The 25,181-nt window shown below is 31.5% G+C and overlaps 1 protein-coding gene and 1 long non-coding RNA gene across 3 annotated transcripts in view; one reads left to right on the top strand and one right to left on the bottom strand.

The window, feature by feature from the left end:
• PCDH17 (protocadherin 17) overlaps positions 1-25,181 on the top strand; it is a 100,239-nt gene that overhangs the window by 48,266 nt on the left and 26,792 nt on the right. The gene's annotated exons all lie outside the window — the stretch shown is intronic.
• Positions 1-25,181, bottom strand: part of LOC105727116 (uncharacterized) — a 74,705-nt gene that overhangs the window by 12,410 nt on the left and 37,114 nt on the right. The window contains exons 2-3 of the long non-coding RNA XR_001109709.2: positions 10,935-11,066; positions 8,466-8,549 (exon numbers count right to left, since the gene is read on the bottom strand). This is a non-coding gene — a long non-coding RNA (uncharacterized LOC105727116). The remainder of the gene's footprint in view (positions 1-8,465; positions 8,550-10,934; positions 11,067-25,181) is intronic.

Below are 25,181 nucleotides of genomic sequence, written 5' to 3' on the forward strand. Positions count from 1 at the left end.
AAACAGAAGGGATAGAATACTAATTATTCAGTGAAGATTTCAAGTAAGACTTAAAATTTGACCTAGGACTTAAGAGATGAACAGGATTTTACTTTGAGTGATGAGGAGAAACTTAAGCAGCATAAACAATCATGGAATATAGAAGGTATATATAATGTTTGAGGGATAATGAATTGTTTGATGTATTTAGAGGAGAATGGACAGAGAAAGAAGAGTTATCAGTAAGAACAGGAAAGTGTGGTCAGTAAGGAAGGAGATGGGTAGGAAGCTACTTAGTCACAGTGGCCGAAGCTAGGCAAGAAGACACAATGTGGGTTCTTTAGAGAAATCTAACACAAGAAAGTTCAAGAAACACCTATACAATCTGACAACTGACAGGTCACTCCTGATTTCCATGAGAGAAGTTAAGATGTTAAAAGATAAGACATTTCAAAGGGATATCTCATGGCACAGAAACTCTAATACTGCATGATCGCACTCATGAGGAATCCCAAAAAGCTGATCTCATAGAAGTAAAGAGTCACATGGTGGTTACCAGAGGCTGAGGTGGTTGAGGGGTTGGGCTAGAGGATTAGACGGATGTTAGTCAAAGGATATGTAATTATAGTTAGGAGAAATAAGTTCAAGAGATCTTTTGTCCAGTATGGTGACTATGGTAAAAGGCAATATATTGTTTTCTTGAGGAATGTAAAGATAGTGGATGTTAAGTGTTCTCCCTACATAAATAATAACTATGTGAGGTAATACATTTGTTAATTCACTAGATTTAACTCTTTCACAATGTATATATACCTCAAAACATAATATTATATATGACAAATAGGTCTTTTTTTTTTAAAGAGAAATATGCCAAGTAATTATGGTCAGAGATTGGAGACAGAAAGTTTCCTCCTGTTTCAAGAACACTTAGCAAGTAAGGGAGAAGAGAAGGAGCTGGGGTAGCTAAGGAAGATAGTGTTATGGATGAAAAATGCTGGCTGGATGAGGTGGCTCAAGCCTCTAATTCCAGTACTTTGGGAGGTCAAGTCGGGTGGATCATCTGAAGTCAGGAGTTCGAGACTGGCCTGACCAACATGGAGAAATCCCTGTCTCTACTAAAAATACAAAAAAAAAAAAAAAAAAAAAAAAAAATCGCCAGTCATGATGGTGCATACCTGTAATCTCAGCCACTCGGGAGGCTAAGGCAGGATAATCCTTTGAACCCAGGAGGCAGAAGTGGCAGTGAGCCAAAATTGTGCCATTGCACTCCAGCCTGAGCAACAAACACGAAACTCCATCTCAAAAAAAAAAGAGAAAAATGCTTTGACTATTCAAGAAAACTATCAATATACTGAGGCAAGTGATCCAATTAGGAGGAAGTATTGAAGGATTGGACAAGAAAAAGGATATTCATTGAAGCACAATGGGGAGGCTAGCTTTAAAGTAAAGATAAACTCTCTGTAAAGAAAAGAATAAAGAAATAAATTTAAAAACATAAACAGAGATGTGGAAGAAAGGGGTAGACAATTACTGATAGTTTATAATAGGTGGCTCCAATTTCTATAAAGTGCAAGGCAAAGTCCATTAATCTCTTATTTCACATAAACATTTGTATAAATGACACTCAGATATGTAAAAATTCAGAGAAGCTCGGAAAATTACCAAGATATTCTACCAAGATATTCACAAGGTGCACATGTGTCAAAAACACATGTAGCTATTATTTCATATTTATAATTGGTTAAAAAAAAAAAAAAACAAGAAATAGGAGTATGATATATCAAACAAAATATTTTAACATGTTAAAATTAATATTTTCTTTACTTTTCAATCTCATAGTTCTCATGAATCTTTGAAAATTGATGTTATGATATATAGGCCTATAATTCTTGGAACTGAATGCTTCCAGAATTAAATTTTTTTCTGATGTTAGAAAGGTGCTATAGTGCCTATACATACATTATGTAGCATTTCCACTGGAATCTGTGGCAGTATCCATAATCAAACACGTTAACATTATTCAGTGAAAAATGTGAATATTCACAGTAAATGGGGTAAACTAATAATATAAGTAACCTATGTCAGTTAAAGTCAGTTTTATTCACCAAAAAAGTAACAAAACTTACTTCCAGATATGAATTTCTTTTATTTTAAAATTATGAATAAGGAATATGCAGTCTTATATTTAATTTGCATGATACAGCTTTTCCTTTTTAAAATTCTTGATGACAAGTTATATCGATAATGATTTAAGTAGTGGTATAATGAAAAAAATTATCCACTATCAAGAGAAATTATTTAATCTAATATTCTATGAAATCATAATAGAATTGTGCAGTTAGGAATCTTTGGACCGGATACAAAAGAAAAGGAGTATAAGTGGTGATGGACTATTTAGTCCAGCCGAAGTAAATATGTATCATATTTACAATATACTTTGGGAAGCTAAAAAGTAATCTAGGTACATGATAATGTATAATCACGGCACAGAATCGTTTTGAATAGCACTTTTAGGATTTGCAGACCAATAACCAATACACTCTTATCTCTGACACTGGGTTTATTTTTGAAAAAAATATATATTTCAGGGAAATTGATTTGTCTGCCTTAGATTTCATTTTCTTTGAGGGTTTGAAAATTCATATTGAAAAAAAGATTGTTTTGTTTTGTTTTTGTTCTGAGTCATTTTCTTTCTAATTTGAATTACTGTGTTCATTATGTAATATTCTTTATATAGACATCTGACCTTTTACCCCTACAAGCTGGCAGTATTTATAGTATTTAATGGGAGATGGCAAGAAAACCTGAGAAAATTTTAATGCATACAGAGTAACTTCATGATGTATGCAAGCATTACTCCACTCTGCTAAAAAACAATAGACAAAAGTTTACATCTTAAGTAAATATAAATCTGATAATTTTTTCTTTACTCATGGGGTTATGTTTTGATGTTTGTTCAAGGCCAGATCTCATTATCGTTAATAAATACATGATTAAAGTAATTAGGTAAATATTTCTTTAGCACTTATGTATATGACACTTTTGCCATCAAAGTGTTTTGTCTTTGAGGATATCAACTCTCTGTTAATCTAGCCTTAATTCCACTAGGTAAATGTTATATACACATATACATATATGTGTGTGTGTGTGTGTGTGTGTGTGTGTGTGTGTATAAAATTGATTTTGCTAGAGAGGTAAATAAGGAATGACTTCACAAATTAAATGAGCTTTTAATAGGGTCTTGAAAGTAGGCTCTATCAGATGAAAATACAAAAATTACAAAAATTGACAGTAATTTAAAAAGCGAATTGAGTGTTTAAAGGTGGGATAACAGCATCATCAAACAACTGGTGATGTAGCAAGTCATAGCATAATCTAGAAATGGCAAATAAATCAAAATATTTTTTATTGGAGTGTAGGGTTATAATGGAGATAAATTGGACCAAAATAATTTGTTGGAGTCACATTATGAAGGACTTTGAATGCCATACTAACGAGGATACATCTTATTTTGCAGACTTAGCGAAAAGCTTTATTTTCAGTGTGGTTACCTATTCAGGTTGTTGCTTTAGAATGATTATTTAATGATACACCTGAGGAGGATTGGAAATGCAAATAACTTGATGCCCAAGCTGATCATTCATCAAGTTTCAGAAGGACAGTGCCATGTTTAAAACTTTCTGATTTTTGTGTATTATAATATCATGTAATTTAATTGCTGTGCCCAAGACTTTTATTGAAATTATTCTGAACAATAAGCATAAATCAGAAGAAATATTGTACAATATATCGATTTCTGTTTGTTGATGATAATCAGAGTTGATTTTTCCCACTCACTTTTACAGCAGAGCTGACACCCCTCCCTTAAATATAATTCCTAATGAAACTCTTAAAAGAGTATAAATATCTAACAAACCATATGAACTTATTCAATCTGATAACAAAGATCAACTAGTAATAATAGGTAATTTGAAGTAAAAAATTATTAAACATCTGCTGTGTGTCAAGCATTGCAGCAAGTGCTTTTAAACACATTTCTCCTCAAGCTGATGATATTGCTGCTACCACCTTTAAAAGGTGAAAACCTGAGCATCAGAGAACTGAAGTAATTTGCCCATTTTGATGCCTTTAGCAGTGCAGGAGTTTTCTGTCTTATGCCATGTCTGTACTCTTTTTTGCTTATTTACAGTCTTAAATAATGATGTGGAAAGGAGAGTTTGCAGAACAATTATATCGATATTTCTAAGTTGGAAATAAGATACGTTGCTTTTAAAAGATGAGTTGAACTTTACCCTTTATAACTAAATTTAAAGATTTATGGAGACTACTTCAGCACCACCTATAGTTATCTGATTAATTGTGATTATTTTGGTGCTTATATAGATGAGTTGCCTTTACCCAGAATAATCTCTATTTTATTGCTACAGATTCTGCAGTTAACCCTGGTCAGTCTCACTGAAAATGAACAGAATGCACAAAAAGTTCTGTGTTGACACATTAACACCATTTAAAAATAATTTAATTTCGATATACTCCTAAAACCACCCTTATATATGAGGCCTAGCTTATTAATATATAACCACTGGTGAAAACAAGATATAATGAAACAATTCTAAGCATATGGTCTATCTCCCAATTCAGTGCCTTTCAGTGACAAATGGTACTTCTACTAATTTTGAGCAATAAAGAAGATCTTTTTTTATTTTTTAAATGAGGTATTTATTAAGTGCTAGTATGAGTGTTATGTTTCTCAGACTCTTCCAAGATATCTATATTACATACACAAATTTTATTCCCCTTTAACGAGACCCTACAATGTGCAAAACATTGTAGTCCCTCTATTCATAAGACATTTCACAGTTCTCTAGGTACTTAATCAAAGGTTTTGCACAATTAAAATGGAGCAAGAACAAAGAAACCCCACATACTTGGTTGATTTCCATTTAACAAACTGTTTTCTCCATCCCAAACCTGCCAGCATTATCTTCACTTCTATCCCAAGCCCTCCCAAGCCATCCTCCTCCTTAGAATCCTACCATTTACCTAGTCACTCCAGTTCAAAACAAAGGAACTCTTACTTTTTCCTTTCTCTTCCTCATGCTAACAACTGTCATTAAGCCAGGTTTCCACCCCTCACCCTCAGTTCTACTCGAAATTTCTTCAGTTCACTCACCCCCAGTGTATCTCCCTACCCAGGCTGCCTTTCTTTCTCAAAATACCCTCTCAGTTCGTCACATGTTTTCTTTGTTGCCAATCACCAACAGTTAGCAAGAAAGTGATCTGCTTGAGATGTAAATTAGGTCATTTCACTCTTCCAATTACAATGCACACAACTTCCAAAACAATGTAAACTTTTAACCTTGGCCAACAAATCCTCTCTGTCACCCTACTAGCTCACTCTACAACCAGCCATTGAGGCAGTCTCTTCTTTTTTTTTTTTTTTTTCATTGTTGTTGTTTTTGTACCAACTTGTCTCCACAAGTAGTCTGCAGGTTTTGTGTGAGGAAGAAAACATTTCTGTTATTCTCCAATATATTCCCAATGATTAGATTAAAAGAAAAAAAAAGATTGACCGAGTACTAAGAACACCTGTTAAGGAGAAGAATTTAGAGTACATGAAGTTGATAGTGGGTAAATGTTAAAGGATTTTGATCTGGTAAATGACATGATATCATCAAACTATTAATAATGTTTAAGCCTTAGGGCAATTCTGTTGAAGTCAGAAGCAGATACAACATTTAATAACTATTCAAAGAATAGAATTATGTACACTTATCTCAGGAAACATACAAAAATTTCACCAGTTTCATAAGATAGGCATTTTTATTTTCATTTGGAATGGAGGAAATACTAAGGCCACTAGAGCTTTTGTGTGACTAAGTCAAAATTTTAGCTTAGGATGTCTAATCCTAATTTCATAAGTATTTTTATTATTTCACATTGGTCATAGCCCATGTGAGAAATAATGAAGTTCTAACCAGCCTAGGTGGTAGTTAAGAGGGAGTCATGAGGATGATTATATTTGGAGAATAAAGTCCTTAACATTTTATTGGGGAGTTGGATATCCTTGATAGGATGGTCATGTTTTTCAGTACTAAGAACTTCTGTTAGGTTTTAATGATACTGTTGGGCTATTAAGTAGTATCGTCTGGCAAAAACAATGTGCAGAGAAAACAAATGACTCAACAGGAAGAGTGGAAAGAGAATCTGGACATTGCAAAGAATGAGCGCAATCCATGTTGAAACGGGTGACTCTTCTACTTGAAATATGTGATTGCAGATGCTCAGAATATAATGTAATCTTGAGACAAAGATAGGAAAACTTAGGTTAGCTTTTCATTTTCTATAACTGATTTTGTACTATGAAGTATATACAAAAATGACAGTAAGTTATAAGCTGACAACTTCAGGAAAATAGTGAATCAAATGGACACTGTGAAATGCAAGAGACAAATCAGCAAAATAACAGCTTATCCTGTGAATAAATATAATAAGGACCTCAGGTGAGGCTGGTAAAGATTCCTCAGGACTCAAAAATGGCCTTTCCTATTACTGTATCCAGAAGACACATTTCTAAGTAAATAATTTGATTTGAACACCCAGATAGTAGTGTGCATTTATTTGTGAAATGCTGATTCAGTTAGCCATATATATGCACTGATTTAAAAACCATCAATTTAGGTAAGTTAATCTAAAGTGATTGAGATGTAGAGAAGTTAATGATAGAAATGAAAGATTTACTGAAAGCAATAAGAAGACATCACCAAAAAAAGGAATAGCAGCAAAGTACTCACATGTACATAGTTTCTAAAGAGAGGGGTAATGTGCCTCTGGGTCACGAGGTGAGATCCCCTTGAATTTAAACTTGTAGGAGAACCCATATTTAAAATAATAAAGGTTAAAAGAATGACTCTCCAGAGGCCAGAGTTTTCCAGATTTCTTTTTTGCATTTTTACTGAGGAAAACAACACTATGTTTCTGCTGACACTTTCCTTCTGTAATATGTTGAGATTTTTAAAAACTAGGCTACATAGAATCCTAGGGTTAGAAATAAATCTCTGCCTAGATTTGTTCTTATGAGATGCAGTTTTGACTTTCTATATTTGATTACTAAATATATGTTCTGCTTTATAGCCACACGTACATATATATATAAACATATATTATTTTGTTTATACACTTACCTTTATATTCAAAGTTTAAATGACATAAGCTCTTTAAAATTTTAAAAATTACACCTAGCCTACATCTACCAGAATATTATTAACTTCTTAAATATATTGTAATTGTGCCTGGAAATTATACCAGGTTGCTAGGAACTTGTCCTTGAAATTCCAAAATGTATAAACAATAGTTAATAATGCATTTTCACAGACTTGTTAGCACACAAGTATTCAAAACCCATTATTTATCAACCTAATTATTTCTGTGTTCATATGACAATATTTCATTAACCATCATTTTAAAAATGTTGAATGTTGAAAAGAATGAAAGAAACAGCTTTTTCAAAGCCATGGGGCAAGTTATTGGTTTTACATTATGTGTATTATGCTTTTATGAATAGAGGATAAGTAGTTTACTTAACTGGCTTTAGAACTATGGTATTATGAATATAAATATGTACATTCATTTTACTATAGTTGTTACTTACGTATCACCAGTTCATTTGAATGTGCTTGATACATGTGTTAGTGCCAGCAATGTTCGAGCGATATGCTATCATTTTCTTCTAACATAACCAAATTTTTCTGATACCAGTTCAATCATGTCAAACTACCCAAATTCACTTAATAATATAGCATAGTAATTAATTCTGCCTTGGGGGGAATCTATCTGCATTATGAATTACTTTAAAAAGAAGTCAGATTTTTATTTGCTTTGGCTCAACATCATACTGAAATTGAAGTTGAGTCAATAGTGTGTTGCCATATAAATTCTTATTAAAATCTTCAAAGATAAATAGAGATGATAGATAGTGATTAGTATGTTATCTATAATTTTCTTCTAATTTACTTGAGGGAGATTAAAACTAGTTTGGTCCCTTAGTACTGTAAGTATACCCTTATAATTATCTTTATGCTTTTAATATGTAATATCTATTAAAAATATTGGACAAGGTAAAATCTATATATCAATAATGGTACTGACATATAAAGCATTACTGATTCTTCAAAGTGGTATACATTTTTTTCAATCTTCTCAAATATAGTTTGCATTAAGTGATTCAACAGTTATGTGTACCACTATATAAGGAATGAAGGTGTGAAATTAAGTACAAACAAGTCTAAAGCCTAATTCCTGATCTTTTAAAGCTCACTTACCCTCAGTTGGTGTTTGTGTTTGTTAAAGCTTTTGGAACAATATGTAGTTTGAGATTGTGCTAGTTATGAATACCAGTCTAAAAATACCTTAAATCTACTATATGAATATCAAATAATGCATGGGAATTGAGTATAAAATTTGGTTGGAATAAAAATTTATCTTACCTGTGGGTGTCTGGTTTGTATGACAAAATCATAATCATTTTTAAATGCAATAAAAAATTGTGGAGTCAGGCTGTCGATAGGATCCTAGAACGCAAAAAGGACATATGGCAATAACTAAGGAAATCACAATGAAGTATGGACTTTAAGCCAGGCACAGTGGCTCGTGCTTGTAATACCAGCCATTTGGGAGGCCAAGGCAGGAGCATCTCCTGATGGTAAGAGATCAAGACCAACCTGGGCAAAAAAGTGAAATCCCCGTCTCTATGAAAACATTTTCTAAAATAGCCAGACATAATGGCATGCACCTGTAGTCCCAACTGCTCAGGAGGTTGACGCTGGAAGGTCACTTGAGCCTAAGAGTTTGAGGTTGCAGTGAGCCATGATGGTGCCACTGCACTCCAGCCTGGGTGACACAGGGAGATCTCAATTGTGACAAATGTACCATACAAATAGAAGATGTCAATAATAGAGCCAACTATTTCTGAGGAAATCGGAACTTTCTGTAGTAACTGCTCATTTTTTCTATAAATCTGAAATAATTAAAAAATTTTGAATGTATTTAAAAAATTACTAATGTTAGCAGAAAAGGACTGAGGCCAAATTGTGCAGAACCTTGGATGTTAACCTGAGAATTTGAACATTTTTAATGATCAGTAGGAAACCATCAAAAATATGGAGGTAGAAGCATAATGTAATTAATGCAGTCATTTAGGAAAGCTTTATCAATGACTCCACAGACAAATTGTAGGATGGAAAAGATGATGTCAAAGGGGCCAATCTGAGTCTATTTTCCATATAAAGTGATATTAATCAGAATTTATGTGGTGGTGGTCAGTATGAGTGGAAGGATGAAGATTTGAGACAGTTTGAAATAACAGCATTTGGCTATTAGATGGATATGACATCTGTAGGAGAAACAAAGTCTGGGTAATTTAGAGAAGGGATATATTATAATATAAAAAACTAGATTTGGAAATATGAAAATAATATAAAATTTAGACTTTAAAATTACAGTTGGTAATGGTATTAAACTAGATAGTGTAAAAAACTTATATTTGAATTCTCAAGACAAAGTGAAAGTTTAATTATTTCCTTGAAATATGGTCTATGATTAAATAATTTGAAAACCTCTTGAATACTCAACAAGGGATGCTTAGAATTTCTCAGCCTAGAATGCCACTGTGGTCTGTTTCACAAATCTTTTTGTTATGACGATTGTGTTTTATTTGAAATTCCAGCATTTTATCTTAAGTACATAGTGAGCCACATCCTTTAAATATATAACTAAGGGTTAGAAGTAAAATAGGGAATTTCCCAACTGCCAGACTATTTTCTAATGAGTAATCTCTAATTGTATTCAGAATAGTTAAATAATGGTTGTAATAGAAGTCTAAAAATGGCACATCGTGCAATTCCAAATTCAGTTGATAAAATGCAATTTTAGGTAGTTTATTTTATTCTCGTTTACATTTCTACTTTTCATTATTAAAAACAACTTTGTGTTCTGTATTTCACAAGTGGAAAGTAAATTACTTTTGAAACATTAAAAGGGTAAATAGTTGGAATTAAAGAATTTGAAAGTGGCCAAGAAAACACCAGCAAATTACTTGAGAGAGAGAGAGAAACTAAAACTTATTCCTAGGTGTGTGAAACAAGCCCTTTGATTTCAATGGAGTTTCTTAGAATGTTTTTGTAGGTGTTTTGATGTGTTCAAATTAGAAGTAGCTGGCTATTGGCATAAACACAATCTCAATCTCAATTAGATTTACATTTGCATTGTATAGATTGACTCACTTTTGAGGTTCATTCTTTAATAATGAAGCTAACTTCATTTTTCTAAATCAAAAATTATATTATCAAAGAAGTAGCTATGAAGGAATTCGCTTGAAAAAAATTAAAAAGATTTGCCTTCATTATTGCCCTGTATAGTGCCTTTCATTTGGATTCAGTAATTTAAAATACTATTATTAAAATATATGAAACAACTAAATATTAGACCCTCAATTTGACCGTGAATACCTGAAAAGGATAGTTTTGTCCACACGAAAGGGTGAATGACATAAATTCTTCTATAATGATGAGTCCTCTTGTTTCCCTCTGTCACTCCTGTCCAAGGCTGAAGTTGTGGAGGGAGCTCCCCCAGTGGAGCTAAGTCCTCACACGTGACAGATTATCCTGCACCTTCATCAAGTGCAAATATATTCAGGATAGTTGGAATCCTGTGAGAGTATATAGTCAAGATAAACTGTGTAGAGAGAGACTGTTCATTTGTATCCCTTATAGGGCAATGAGCTACTAACATCTTTGGAAATACTTTCTCCAGTGAGAAAGATTAATTCAATCATTCTTCCACTACTAGCTCCCCACCCCGCCATTTTCTCTGATACCTTTAGAAGTCATGGGATTTGCTCCTTCAAGAGTTACGTAGTTGAAACATTTAAAAATATTCGGGGTCATCGTGGTGCATACCTGTAGTCCCAGCTACTCAGCTACTCGGGAGGCTGAGATGAGAGGACTCTTTGGGTTGAGCTCAGGAGTACTAGGCCACAGTGATCACATGACTATACTCCAATCCTCCAGCCCGGGTGACAGAGTGAGACCCTGTCTCAAAAATAAATATAAAAAATATTTGTGAAACATTGTGTTTGTGTGTGTTAAGTATAATAAAATTTTCCTTTTGGTACTAATAAACACATAGTAATGCAATTTAAAAATTTTTATCAGAAAAAGAGGAAGATTAATGGCTATTTTCATTAAAGCTGATCTTTCTCCTTAATTCAAATTTTGTGTTTTGATGTGTATGTGTGTTGAAAACAAGTTAGTTTTCAAATATTTACTGACATTAAAATGTCTGTTAGGGTGTATGAATATTTGCAGAAATGCTGTATATTATCTCAAGGTACTTTAATATATCATCAAATGCACAACAGAAGACTTGAAACATTACACATCATTGTAATGAATGTTAGATCAGGAGTTAGACTCACTTGTAGTATTGACTCAGTAATAATACCAACTGCAGATCTATGTCTCTGGCTAAGACTTTCCTTTACTTGGCTGTGTCTTAAATTCCTTATTCATAAATGAGAGGACCAAACTAGGTTATCTCTAATTTGTCTTAACACCTCATAATGCAGTGTATATACAGATATACGGAGAAGTTTTGCTGCTGTATCAACCTCGACTCTAATTCCACCACTGAAGCATTGGCATCCTCTACTTGAATTTCACCAACGATTTTCTTAGTATAGAAGATGCCGTGATAAATTCTTCATGGATAATATTAATGAGTAAAAATTCATTAGTGAAGAAATTCATTTTTGCTTTCGAAAAATTTTAGCAATCCTGCTGTTGCTGATGATAAAGATGATACTGTGTTAATAATCACAAATATTTCTGAACAACAAGATTCATTCATTTGACAACTTTTTCTGAGTACAAATGTGCAAGGTACATTGTAGAAGGGGTAGACAACAATACTTAGGAACAATGTATCATTCTAGTCAACATATGAAGGAAATGAGAAAGTACAACCAGTAACTCCCTGGGGAAGAATTCTGAGCAGAGAAAATGACCAGTGCATTTCCCAATTGTCTGACATACTGAATCAAAAGCACAAAGTCCAGCATGGCTGGGGCAGAAGGGACAAATCTGAGATTGGAAGAAGTCTCAGTTTGGGAAGGGAGAATGTTGAAGAGGATTGTATTGGACTTTATAGAAAATGGGAAGGCACAATTCCTGGTGTATTACCTTACTGATGATGTTTGTAATCTGTTTTTAAAAAGGATATTCTAGATGAGGTTCTCTTACAGTGAAATATAAAACCTTCATGGAAATTATAAATTATAATCAAATTTACATAGACCTTTAAAAATACATTGCATATTTTCTCAATAAGTATATTTGAATGTATTTTTTGATATATGCATAACGCAATTGGATTTATTCCAAATATATAATTTGCACATTCATTTTAACACTTAGTATTATATTATAAGCAAATCATTGACTCCTAAATTTCTTCAAAATCATTAGTCATATTCAACTCAGTATTCAGAACTGTGAGTGAAGAATTGATGCATGCCTCTATTGTGGGAAAAAATGCATATACACATGCATTTTATAATTACTTTTATAAATAATAGGCTATTCTAATTACACTTACAGATATAGTAAATATACTGTTAAATATACTGTTAAAGATATGTCTTAAAATAAGATCTCTAATTATTTTCTTAAGAAGTGACACTAGAAGCAAAATTATTGTTTCAAAGGATATGAATATTTTTAAAGGTTCTTGATGAAAATAACTCTAAAGGAAGTTAAAATAAAATTAATAGACTACAGATTCCTCAGAATTTTCAAAAAACCAGGCCAGTGTCCAAAAAAGAAATACTCTTCAGAAGGAAATAGAATTAGATTTTTATATTTCATATTTAATTAGATTTTTAAATCATGTATGAAAAATAATTATTTTAATATTTAGACTAGCATCCTATCCATATTCATGCTGGGTTTTTACTGTATCGTTTGCACTGTTTGGGCACAAGTGTTTTCACAAATTAGTGAAAACATATCCTTTTCATAATCTTTTATTGGGACACATCTCTAAAAGTAGCAATACAAAAAGAAGCAATATCAGCTGAACTAATAGAATCTAGAGTAACTTTTAAGAATTACTATAATATTATTTTAATATAATAAAGAGTGTAGGAGATTGCATTCAAAAGTTCTTTAATTAGAATGTAAAGAGATTATTTAATGATGTGTAAGGGAGTTCAAGTTTTAGATAGAGCCAATTAGAAAACCTAAAATTATTGCTGTAATATTTACAAATGACTATACCTTGTTTTATCAAATTATGCAACTGAAACTAAATAGGAAAGGTGAAAATGAGCAAAATCATGAATTTCATTAGGTGAAATAGAATATATAATGTATACTTAGGATCAAAGCATATGACTTCTAAATAAAATCAGAAATTTTCATGGGTAGGAAAGCTTGATACAATGCATAATCCATAAATATAAGTCCTTTGTAGTATCATTTATCTGTGATATAAATCATGAAATCTTTACCTTGTGCCAGGTATAGTTTTTATGATAATCTAAGCACAGCATATTCACTAATTGCATTACTCTAACTAGCTATATTGTATGCCTTTCATTTAACAGTATAACTGTATAACCTTTGAAAATGGTATCCCTTGTGGTTTTTAAATGCAGTATCAACATTTTGGCAGTATCATTTTACAGACATTTAAATTACATGCATTTGAGTTAAAAATTACAGTCTCAGAATAGTGTCTGGAATATGTATATTTTTTCTTTTACTCTTGCTCATTGGAAGTATAATAAACTAATAATTATTTGGTGACTTTTCACCAATTCATTAGTCAGAAGTATGTACCAAAATTAAATTTGAAATAATTATGAAGAAATATTTAATTATTTCAGCTAAAATTGTTATTAAATGAAAGAAAAAAATGAAGCAAACATTTTGTTCATTTAAAATGAACTTCATTTACTCAATACATGACCATTTTTATACCACATATTGAGAGTATTTAGTAGGATGATCATACAACTTATAATTCAAAATGGTTAATTTTTTTATTATACTAGAACATGCAGGTTTCTTGCATAGGTACAAAGGTGTTATGGTGGTTTGCTACAACCATCAACCCATCCAAAGTGGCTAATTTTTGAGGGTGAAAGAGACATTTTTAATTCTTTCACTGGGACAGATATTTCAAGGCATATCTGAATTTATGGCCAGCCTAATAATAATTTTTTTTAAATAATGGAATAAAAAGTAATCATAGAGAAAACCAAAGACATAAGGACCACGGAGAGATAAAAAGTGGGAAATAAACTAAGTATTATTCTATTTGCCTCTATTGTGATTATTTTTTAATGTTAAAGCTTTTAACATTTACATTTTAATTTTTAAAAAGAATGTAAGCTATTTTTGGTACTCATAGATGTAGTATGTGTACACATCAATTAAAAGTTTAAAAGCTTTACAAATAGCTTTATACATCTCCCTTATGTATTTAAAAGAGAAATGGGTAAGTTGAAAGGGAATCCATGAGAAAAAAAATTATTTAAATTTTAATTTATGGAGAAAGTGGCCGCTCTAGGATAATTTTAGTTGCTTCCAGTATGAAAATATAGTTTCCTTACATATTTTGCCTTTGCCTAATTAATAAACACATTATTGTTATGCTGACTAATAAAGATATTTTGTTTTTGAATTGAAGGCAAACCTATATTTGAATGCATATCAGACTGTCTTTCTATTTTGAAAGTATTCTAGAGCTTATTAAATTTTAATACAAGTAAACCAATTTAAGGTGACTTATAGTTTAATAAATGCCAGTGAGAACAGGAAGTTAAAATGCTTATAAAATCAGGAAGATAATTTCAACTTGATAATGTTTCATGGTGCAGGCTGATAACATTTTCTCTTGCTATTTCTTTTCATCCTCTATTTTCTGGTATCCAGACACTGATATTTAGCATTTTCATGCCTTGAATAATAGTTCTACGCTTATTATTAAATTGTCTGCAATTTTATGGATAAATAAATGAGAGAGTCTCAATTTCTTAGCCATGCCCAGGAAGCATACTGGCAGTTTTTATTTCCATACATCAATTTAATGTTACCTTAACTAACTGCTCTCTTGGCTTATCAACAGTTAATTATATCTGTATTAATTTACTTTAAAGTTTTACTTTTTAAATGTTGTAATATGTTTGAAGTTAACTAGGCTGACATTTAGGGATCTTATTTACAATGAAATAAGACATTTAAAGCCTTTGTACTAAAATGAGTTAAGATGTGCCATAAACTAATTCAGCTACTTTTATAGTAATTTAAATGTTTTATTCAATATGTAAGAGCTACATCTGGGAATGTTAAAATGCTATATGCATTTCATATCCTTTTATTGGAACACATCTCTAAAAGTGGCAATATGAAAAGAAGATTGAAAGAACACAAATTAGCTTGTATTTTAATATTCACTTATTTTAGATTGAGTATTATTTTTCTTTCATTCTTACTCTTTTCTTTTTTAGTCACCATTTCAAGCCTTCCTTTTTGAAGGGGAGAAAAAAAGCTTGGTTAGTTTTCTCAGCTCAGTTTATAAACATAAATCTCATTCAAAAAGGTACCATTTCAATTAAAAAACAAATTATACATTTTATATGTTATATAGCTTCAGCAGTAAGATGAAGTATATTGTAAAAATTTTCAATTTTTATTTATTTGAACTTGTTTTATAATCAAATTATTGTATGCTCATTTCTTTTGCAAATACATAGATATAAGAGGCATAAAGATTTTTTTCGATAGAAGAAACAGAGACAGTGGAATTTGTCAGCTTTTCCATAGCCAAAAAGAAATCCATGACTCAGACTGAATGGGAGGTTATAGTTTCTGTATTAATCTCAAGGGATGTGCCTGTTGTCAGGATTTCCACTTTCATTTATTTCTACAATTTTCAAACACCTAGAAAGTTAGTGCTCGTGGAAATACTAAAGGTGAACACCTGAATGCAGACCAACATTTTTTTTTTCATTTCTGTTTAATAACTAATTGTGGACTGAAGTACTATTTGAAGTAAAAAAAAAATTAGGAAACTTGGTATATTTGTTCACCTATATTCATATATATATCAAGGAGTTAGGATACAAAATATCTTCTCTAAGAGAATACTTAGATTTTGAGATTCTGATTCATTTAAAAATTTTACATTGCTCTTTCATACTTTATTTTTTAAGGTTTAACTTAGAGGAATTGCAGATAGGTTAGAGTGGATGTGAGTCCTATATATATTATTTGGAAATGGTGAAAGAAGTCAAATTTCTTAAATGAAATTTCTTAAGTTTCTTAAATTTGATTTCACTTAAAATCATTTGGATGTTATTATTTCAAATATTATGGTGGGGGGGCACAATGATTTAAAAATAATGATTGCATGATTTTATAACTTTCAGCTACACAGATATCTTTTATGAAAGATTAAATTATTATACAGCATTTCAGTCTAAATAATTACTTTTTAAATTATATAGGTTTTTATGTTATTTTTCTCACATTTTATAATCTCTTATTTTCTTTAGACAAAACAGTTTTACAAAATCTTGATTTTCATTTTAAAATTTTTCAAACTATTACATTTTTAGATTTAATTCTTTTTTTTGACAATCCATGTTATTTCTTCAGAGACCAATTAAATCAAAGGAGGTTGCAGGAATACTTCCAACTTACACTTTGTAAATCTTAAAAATGATACTCCAGCATTCAATCAAGTGTTTTTCTTTTCTTTTTTGAGGTAAATGACTTAAACAGTGGCATACAAGGCAGGTCTAGGCAGCATATCCTGAATATTTCATAGCCAAGTTTTATATTTCCATCTAGATCAAGTTAGATGTAGAATAAAATCAATCTGATCTTTATTTGGCAAGAGTTGAGTACTGACTGAGTTGTCAAGACGTGAAAGCTAGAAGCTGGTAAATCAGTCCAGGTGTATGGGTTTATGCTATGTTTTCTCAGTTAAAGATGTTTGTTGTTAAAAATGCCCGATGGATATGAGTTCTATGTGAAATAGTTTTGGAGTACAATATAAAGGCTACATTATAATACCTACTTTCTTATTCATAAAATTATGTCAGCAGTACCTTGCATACTTATCATAAAGAGCAATTGTTAGAATCCAATGAGCAATGAATATGAAAAGATTTTGATGAGAATGAAGGACTTTCTCTTTTCTTTTGTCTCTTTCTAACCTGTGCATTCTTATATATTGGGGTTCCTCTATTAAAAAATGCATGTCCAGAAAGTGTTAGAAAACACTTGTTAATGCTGAAGTTAAAAGGAAATTTGAACCTTCAAAACATATCCTGTGCAAATTCAATTATTGCATAAACACACTTAACACTGGTTTTGGTTTACAACATGGTAAATTTTATGTGTTTTCTTTTTTTTATACTTTCCTGTAGTAAACTCCTTTTTCTTGAGGTCAGCATTTTATTAATAAAAAATTTGTAATCTTTTACAAAATTTCTCTGAAAACCAAAAAAAAAAAAAAAAAAAAACCCAGCTACAGTATATGATAATATAATTGTTCCATTTTAATAGTCTATTTTTTCCCCAGTCCTCAGAGAGCTCCTATGTAGGCCATTGCCAGATGTATCATTCTAGAGTATATTAATCAAGGATCCGAATCAGGATGGCAACTCCTGTGTGTCCAAAGAGCTGGGTCAGGATGTTTCTGTAACTCCCTGATGAGGAATAGAAAGATATTGGTCTTTTGTGCTATATAGAATTTAGTGTTTTGTATTTTATTAACCACTTGATTGCTGCTTAGGATACTTGCTAAGTAGCACACATTTTTGTAAGTGCAAGTCTCAATTATCCAATTGAATTAAATTTTTAGAAAAGTCTCTCACTGGCTGAAAAAAGAAAGATATCAATTTTGTTTTCTTTCTAAATAAATTAAAATGAAATATATAGAGAAAAAGGGAAGATTAAGTTACCATCTATTTATTGTAGTGTATCTGTTATCAAACAAAAGCTTCAAGTACATTAATAATTTACATTTTAAAATATTAAGTAACTGTCAAAAAGGAAGGAGATGATCATATTTAGTTTGTACATTTTTCTCTTTCATTTAGCAATTTTAGCACAAACCCTTGGTTTTGAGATGCTTCCAAATTGGAGTTTTCGTCTGAAAGCACACTAGATAAATTTCAGGTTACAGAGAGAAATAAAGAAAGGAAGGGAAGAAAATGAAAGAAATAAAGAGAGCAAGGAAGGAAGGGAAGAAAAAAGGAAAGACAGAATGGTGGGGGGCATGGAGGAAAGGATGGAAAAGATTGGTTTCTAAAGGTAAATTTTGTCTTCAGGAGAAATAAATGTATTTACTCTAAATATTTTAATGAAAATCAACCAATTTTTAACATATAGTCTGGCAGTTATAATTCCCTTCTCAAAACTACACTTTTCTGAAGAAACATCAATTTAAGGATGGAAACTTGGGGCCAAATTTAAGTGTTATGGACCAATGTGGTAGATTACAGAATTACCACTTACCACGTCTCTACTTTATATTCAGCCCTTTCATACATCATTTCTATCCTCACAGATTAAAACCATTGTAATTTGTATCTTATTTCCATGTTACTTAAAAAACAAATTATGGGTGAACAAGCATTCTTGTAACTTAAGTCTCTGCTCTACCCAGGATATATTGTCGTTTCATATAAAAGTAGACAATGAAGCAGAAAATCTGGGACCTGGTTTAGTTTTGTCAGTTGCTAACATAGATCAAGTCCCTCTAACTCTTTGGATTCAGGACCCTCATTTGAAATCTGAAACTGTTAGCAGTGATCTCTGTGTCAAGATAAAGTTCAAGTGTATTGATACATGTGAATACAATGTGTGAACCTTAAAACTCTATACATATAACAGTTGTTCTTAGTAAAAAACTGGAATATATAATTGATCTTTATATTTTATTTGTAATTACTACCTTGATTTTCCAAACTAGTTACTTTTGACTTTTAACAAACAACATTTGATGAAAATACTGGCTAATACTAACTATATTGTCTAGAATACAAAGGAAAAACTGGAGATAATATAAAATGATTTAAACCTTTATTTTTAAACAGCCAAATTTTTCTTATTTTATAAATGTTCAAAAAAAGTACATTTATATTTTTGTGTAAATTAATCATATTTTATTCCCAATATTTTAAGAGAATTATATTAAATTTATAGAGAAATACAATAAAATAGAATATTGATGGAAAATGTCAGTTACTTAAAATAGATCATTTTAATAAAGAAAAATACAGATATCTACCAACTGCAAAAATACAAATGTGGAATATAATTGGACTGTTTTTACATGCCTTAGAATGAATTATTTGCAGTCTATCTTATATGGTATCCATTAAAATATGTCGTATTTTAAAATATATTTCAAGAAATCAGTAATAAAATTGAAATTTATTTTGTCACTTACATGGGATAAAGAAAGTTAAGGGTTCTGTTTTTTAAGCAAGATGCCAGATTTTACACATTTTGAGTACTAACAATGGAAATTAGAACAGATCTATAAATTGAGATTCAAAATAAGGAAAATGCCTTTTTTTCCTTCTAAATGGCAGTGAAATTGCTAAAGGTTTTGTCTGTGTTAGTAGAAGAGTCAAATATAAAGGTTGGCAGTGCTTTCATCTACTTAAACTCCTCCCGCATCCACAGCTGACTGACAGTCTCAACAAACTGATAATTGCCCATTTGGTTTGTTTTAAATAATTCTTAATTTTTTGTATTTTTAAGTAGACTTGAAGAAATCATTAGGAAATACATGCATCAAGTGGGATCATTTGCTTTTATTAAGGTAGGGAGTCCAATCTTTATGGAGGCCATCTTCTATCCAATGGGGCACCTGCTTCAGTTTTTGGATGCCCCTCTCTTCATTAAGCTGCATGAGCTTGTTTTCATTAAGTGAAAACCCCATGAATTTAGGCTGGTTTTTTATTCTTTCTGATCTCTCATGGCTAGACAGAGTAGTTCTTATTTATTCACAAAATAAATGGTTTTTATGCAGATTAGCCATGGTGCAGAAAAGTGATTTAGCAAATTTTTGCATGTGTTCTGCATTAGAAATCTAAGATGATTTTCTCTTTTCCTCAAAAGATATTGGATTTTTAAATTATTTTAGATTTGTGTTAACAGGTTTAGTATCTAATGTGTACAACTCACATAGAAAAAAAAATGCAATAATCTTGCCAAATAAGCAAAATAGGCTAAATGATCTTAAGAAGCCAACTATTTATTATATCCAGTATGAATAGCTATGTTACCATTGTTATCTAATATTTAGGCTTGTAATAGCATGTTACTACCAAAAGTTAAACTGTGAGCCTCCTGTTAACAATTCATATTGGCTGGATAAGAATGACTGTCATTACATGTGCTCTATATAGAGTCAAAAGTTAATAAAAAATGGTATTTAGGAGAAAAAAGAAGATAGATTGCAAATAATGAAATAAAATACAGAGTATATATCTTTAACATACTCATTCTAGAGCTCAAAACAAAAGTGATTTGTTTTAGGGAATGAAAGTTGGAAAAAGTGTTAGTAACAAAACATGGAACCAAAACTCCTAGTCTGGGGGTACTTTACATTAAATAAATTTAAATTATATTTATTACATGAAATTAAATAGATCGTAATTTTACTTTGGGTTCCTGTGAATCTTTCAAATATATTAAAATATTTTTTAGTAGTCCTGATATTCTTCAGTTATTTCCATAGATAACCACATCACAGCAGTAGGGCATCTGAAGTCAGTGATAGTGAACATTTATGGCCTTCAAAAAGCAGTGCAATATACATTTGATGTAACATTATACACAAGCATTTCATCAAGTAATATTTTACCTTGACCTAATGTATTCTCTGGTGTCTAGAATTATAACATGTTCTGAATTGATTGAATTGAATCATTTCTATATATAAGTATGAAGAGAATAAAGAAATATATATATAGAGAGAAAGACACATACATATATACACACACATGTAGATTTTTGTCTTGTTTAGTTATTTTTAAAAAATAACTCAAAATTCTTTATTCATATGTTTAAGTACCATTTCTAGAATATAGTCATGGAAACAAATATTCCCTGTTGACCTTATAGGAAAATTGAGGCTAGAGAGCCTATCATATAAATATTCTGTTTGAGATAAATTTTGGGCTTAGATATTGGTTTTCAGGGTTTGAGAAAAATCATGCTGCTTTCTCAATCTTCCCGGAAAACAGAGGCTGTTTATACAGTATGGGCACTATTCCTGCTCATGTTACTGAAAGACACCAAATAGCATATTGTGCATTTTACAATTTCAATTGCTAATTTTGAGCACTATATAGTGAAATAAGTTTACCTATTCCACAGAAATCATTGAATAATGTGATCCTCTCAGGAATAAGTCCATCATATTGTCTCTCACTCTGAAGCTGACAAGGAAGCCTTCATTCAGGTCATAGAGATATAATGGTCAGAAATGATGCCTTATAAAATGGCCTTCAACACTGTTAATGCTGGGCTTTGAGAGTGAAATAACTCAAATGAGCAGTCACCTTCACGTTACATAGCATATCTTTATGAGAAATTAAAGAATGGATAGTGATCTATGTCACCTTGTAGAAAATCAGAATTAAATACTAGCTATTTTATGTCAAAAATTGAAAGGAAAAGGAAAAAATAAAACGGTAGATAAAACCGGCTTGACATCTTTTTTCACTGACTCTGATTCAGTTATATGTAAACAGAGCTCCATTTTGACAACTGTTTAGCTCACGGCACAGATTTGAGGTATTAGAGATAATGGCAGATTTATTAGATTAACTTTTGCCAGGATCTTTTAGTGCCCTAGATAATTACCACCATGTTACATCTCAATGGTTTCAGCTTGTATTATTGTAATGTGTATGCATTCCCTTGTAGTCATTGATGTTTTGTCATAGAGCTATCAGAAAGTTCATACTTAGCTCTGTTTCATTGATTTGTGTTTTTAAAGTGTGCATATGTGTATGGGTGTGAAATAACTCATATCTCTGTTTTTATATTCCCCAAATTAAAAAAAGGTGAAAGTTTCTTTTAATTTCCTGAATTCCTAAGAAACTATTCTCCCAGCTATCTTTATAATTTTAATTATTGATCTGTCATTCTTTGATTACTCAAGTGAGCAGCACCAGAATTCTTTCATCAAATTTGCACATTACATTTCTCTCTCCTGTTTTGTATGGTTAATTTGCACAGTCTCTTTGCAAACTTGCATTTTCATTCCGGATCTTCATGCCTTTTTATCCTTCTTTTGTTTTTACCTATTGTTCCTTACTAGTTACCTTATATATTACATTTGTTTGTAACAAGGCATATTTTTATTGCTTCTTTTATAACTCTTTATTTGGTTTAAAGTTTTTTGATTAGCCTAATATTTTCTGTGGCTATTCTTACCATTTCCCTATTCCTGTCCTTTGTGGTACCTATTGTTTCTCTCAAAAATGATAAAGATTTTCTACCACATTTTTCCACATACATGGAAGGAGTCTTCTTTTCAGTCAATAAACATACAACTGTTTTTAAATTTTAAAATGTTAAAAATTTATATTCTTTTCCATGAAAAAAAGTTAAAATTATTCAACCCAATGAAATTTTCATTTCTTTTTACTTTTTAAAACACCCTTGTCAGAACAAAACAAAGGATGCTAAACTTGAGCTTTCTTTGCCTTATGAGTAGGGCTATCTTAAGTGATGGTTTACTCAGAAAAATCTCTGTTTATACATATTCTCGCATAATTATAAATAGCAGCTCCTATCACTTTCAAAATTGCCGTGGTTTGGACAATACATTATGTGGTCAACCCATTATGAGTAACTACCACAAAGAAACATAAAAAGAAAAATATAGAGATACATGAAATGTGGGAAGAGACTAGAGTTGACATCAGCTGAATAATTCTTGTTTCGCCCTAACTATCCTGGACCTCAATTTTCTTACCTGAAAAATAAATACATTTTATTGTGTGATACCTAACATGCCTCACCTCCTTAAAATATAAACTATCACACATAATTACATCTCTTTTGAGACTCAAACTACACAGAGATTATGTACACATATGAACAGTAGCTGCAAGGGAAGAAGCTTAGATGGATATATTTGTTTTGAGGGATTAAAGAAGCCGAATTGTAGGAGTAAATATATTCTTTCTTTTATTTGAAATTAGGTTGATATTGTCCAAAGGCATTTGTCTTTGGAAAAAATATAAAGTAAATCTATTAATGTGACTGTCAAGGAAGCAGTCAGTCATGCACATTAAAATCTGAACTAGACTAGACTAGAAAAATTCAGAACAAACACTTCTGAAATAGAGTTATTTTCACAGTGTTCACTTAAGAAGTAAATAAGATGTACTTTAAGCCAGACCTGGTGGTTTGCGCTTGTAATGCCAACTACTTAGAAGTTGAGGCAGGAGAAAAAATGTGCCCAGCAATTCGAGACCAGCCTGGGCAACACAGCAAAACCCCATCTCAGTAATAATAATAATAATAAAATAATAATAACAGCAACAATAATGTTCTTGTGTCACCATTTATTATCAATAAACATATGTAAACAATAACTAGGTGTTTAGACTAAAAATAAACCTTCCTTTTTTTCTTCCAGTATTGACATGATAAAAAATAATTTTTAAAAATGAAGTATAGTTTACCAAAAAATCAAAGACAGACAAAAGCTAGCATTCTTTTTCTTTTTCACAGTTCATCAAACTACCTTGTCACAGTGCTACTTAATGTCTCTCCCTCTTGTTTGTTCGTTTGTTTTTTAACATACCTTGTAGAAGTAAAGGGAAGGGTGGTGGGAAAGTAACTTGTATGGCTGATATCAGATATTGTTCTACATTTTGCTCTGCTTCTAATGTGTGTGGGGCCCCACTTTTGAGAATTTTCCACTAAAGGATTCCTAAATGCAGAAAAGAGTAAATACATACTTGTGGGCCTTCCAACAACTGCTAGAAGTATTTGGTTCTCATATTTTAAATTTAAGACCTCCATGACTTTGCTAAAGCAAAATAAAACATACATGTCTTATAATTTCAATATTATTTAAGAGAAGTAATGTTATAAATTATTTTTTATCTAGTAATTTTATTCTTCAGAAATATGTCCCATGTTCATTTTCAGTTTTGTGTATCCTGAACATAGTCTCCTATTAGAGAAGTATGGTTATAGATGACCAGTGGCTCTGAAATTCTGACTCTATTCATTACAGAAATGACATAGAAGTAAATAATATTTATGACATTTTTGTTTCAATTGTAAATGAATACCACCCTCAAAAGTTTTGTGTATTTGTTTATTACATATTTAAATTTTGAGTGAGAAGTTTTAAGTGTATTACAATTTTAAGTGTATTAAAAGCAACAACAATAACTGTTTTTTGTTAGTTTGTTTGTTTGAGAGGAAGTCTCGCTCTGTTGCCCAGGTTGGAGTGCAGTGGCACCATCTCAGCTCACTGCACCCTCCACCTCATGGGTTCAAGGGATTCTTTTGCCTCAGCCACCTTAGTAACTGGGATTATTACAAGCACGAGCAACGATGTCCAGCTAATTTTTATATTTTTATTAGACACAATGTTTCACCATGTTGGCCAAACTGGTTTCGAACTCCTGACCCCAGGTGACCCACCTGCCTCAGCCTCCCAAAGTACTGGGATTACAGGCATAAGCCACCGTGCCCGGCCTGTTTTTCTTTTTGATGCTAAAATGTAGCTTCAAAATAAATGGTTTTCACTCACAAAAGCCTCTATGTCTAAACAGAGCTTGTGTCTGAAATATATTGTACTTTTATGATTGGCCCATCCAGCCCTACTTGGCATTATGACCTAATAGTAGTATTCACTGAGTGCTTTGCATGCATGTATTCACTTAGTCCCACAGAAACCCTGTGAGGATATCCCCATTTCACAGAGGAGGGGGTGTAAGAATATGGAGCATAAAATATTTGATTTAGAACACCTATAGTAAAACTTTAAATCCGATTGAGATTGCCAAATTCAACCTCTTGCCTTCCCCAATGTTCTAACTGCCAGACATCATTTATATTTGCCATAATCCAGATCTTCAA

The sequence above is a fragment of the Aotus nancymaae genome, unplaced genomic scaffold (genome assembly GCF_030222135.1).
Source record: "Aotus nancymaae isolate 86718 unplaced genomic scaffold, 86718_ANA_hifiasm-v0.15.2.pri h1tg000009l, whole genome shotgun sequence".
NCBI lineage: Eukaryota > Metazoa > Chordata > Mammalia > Primates > Aotidae > Aotus > Aotus nancymaae.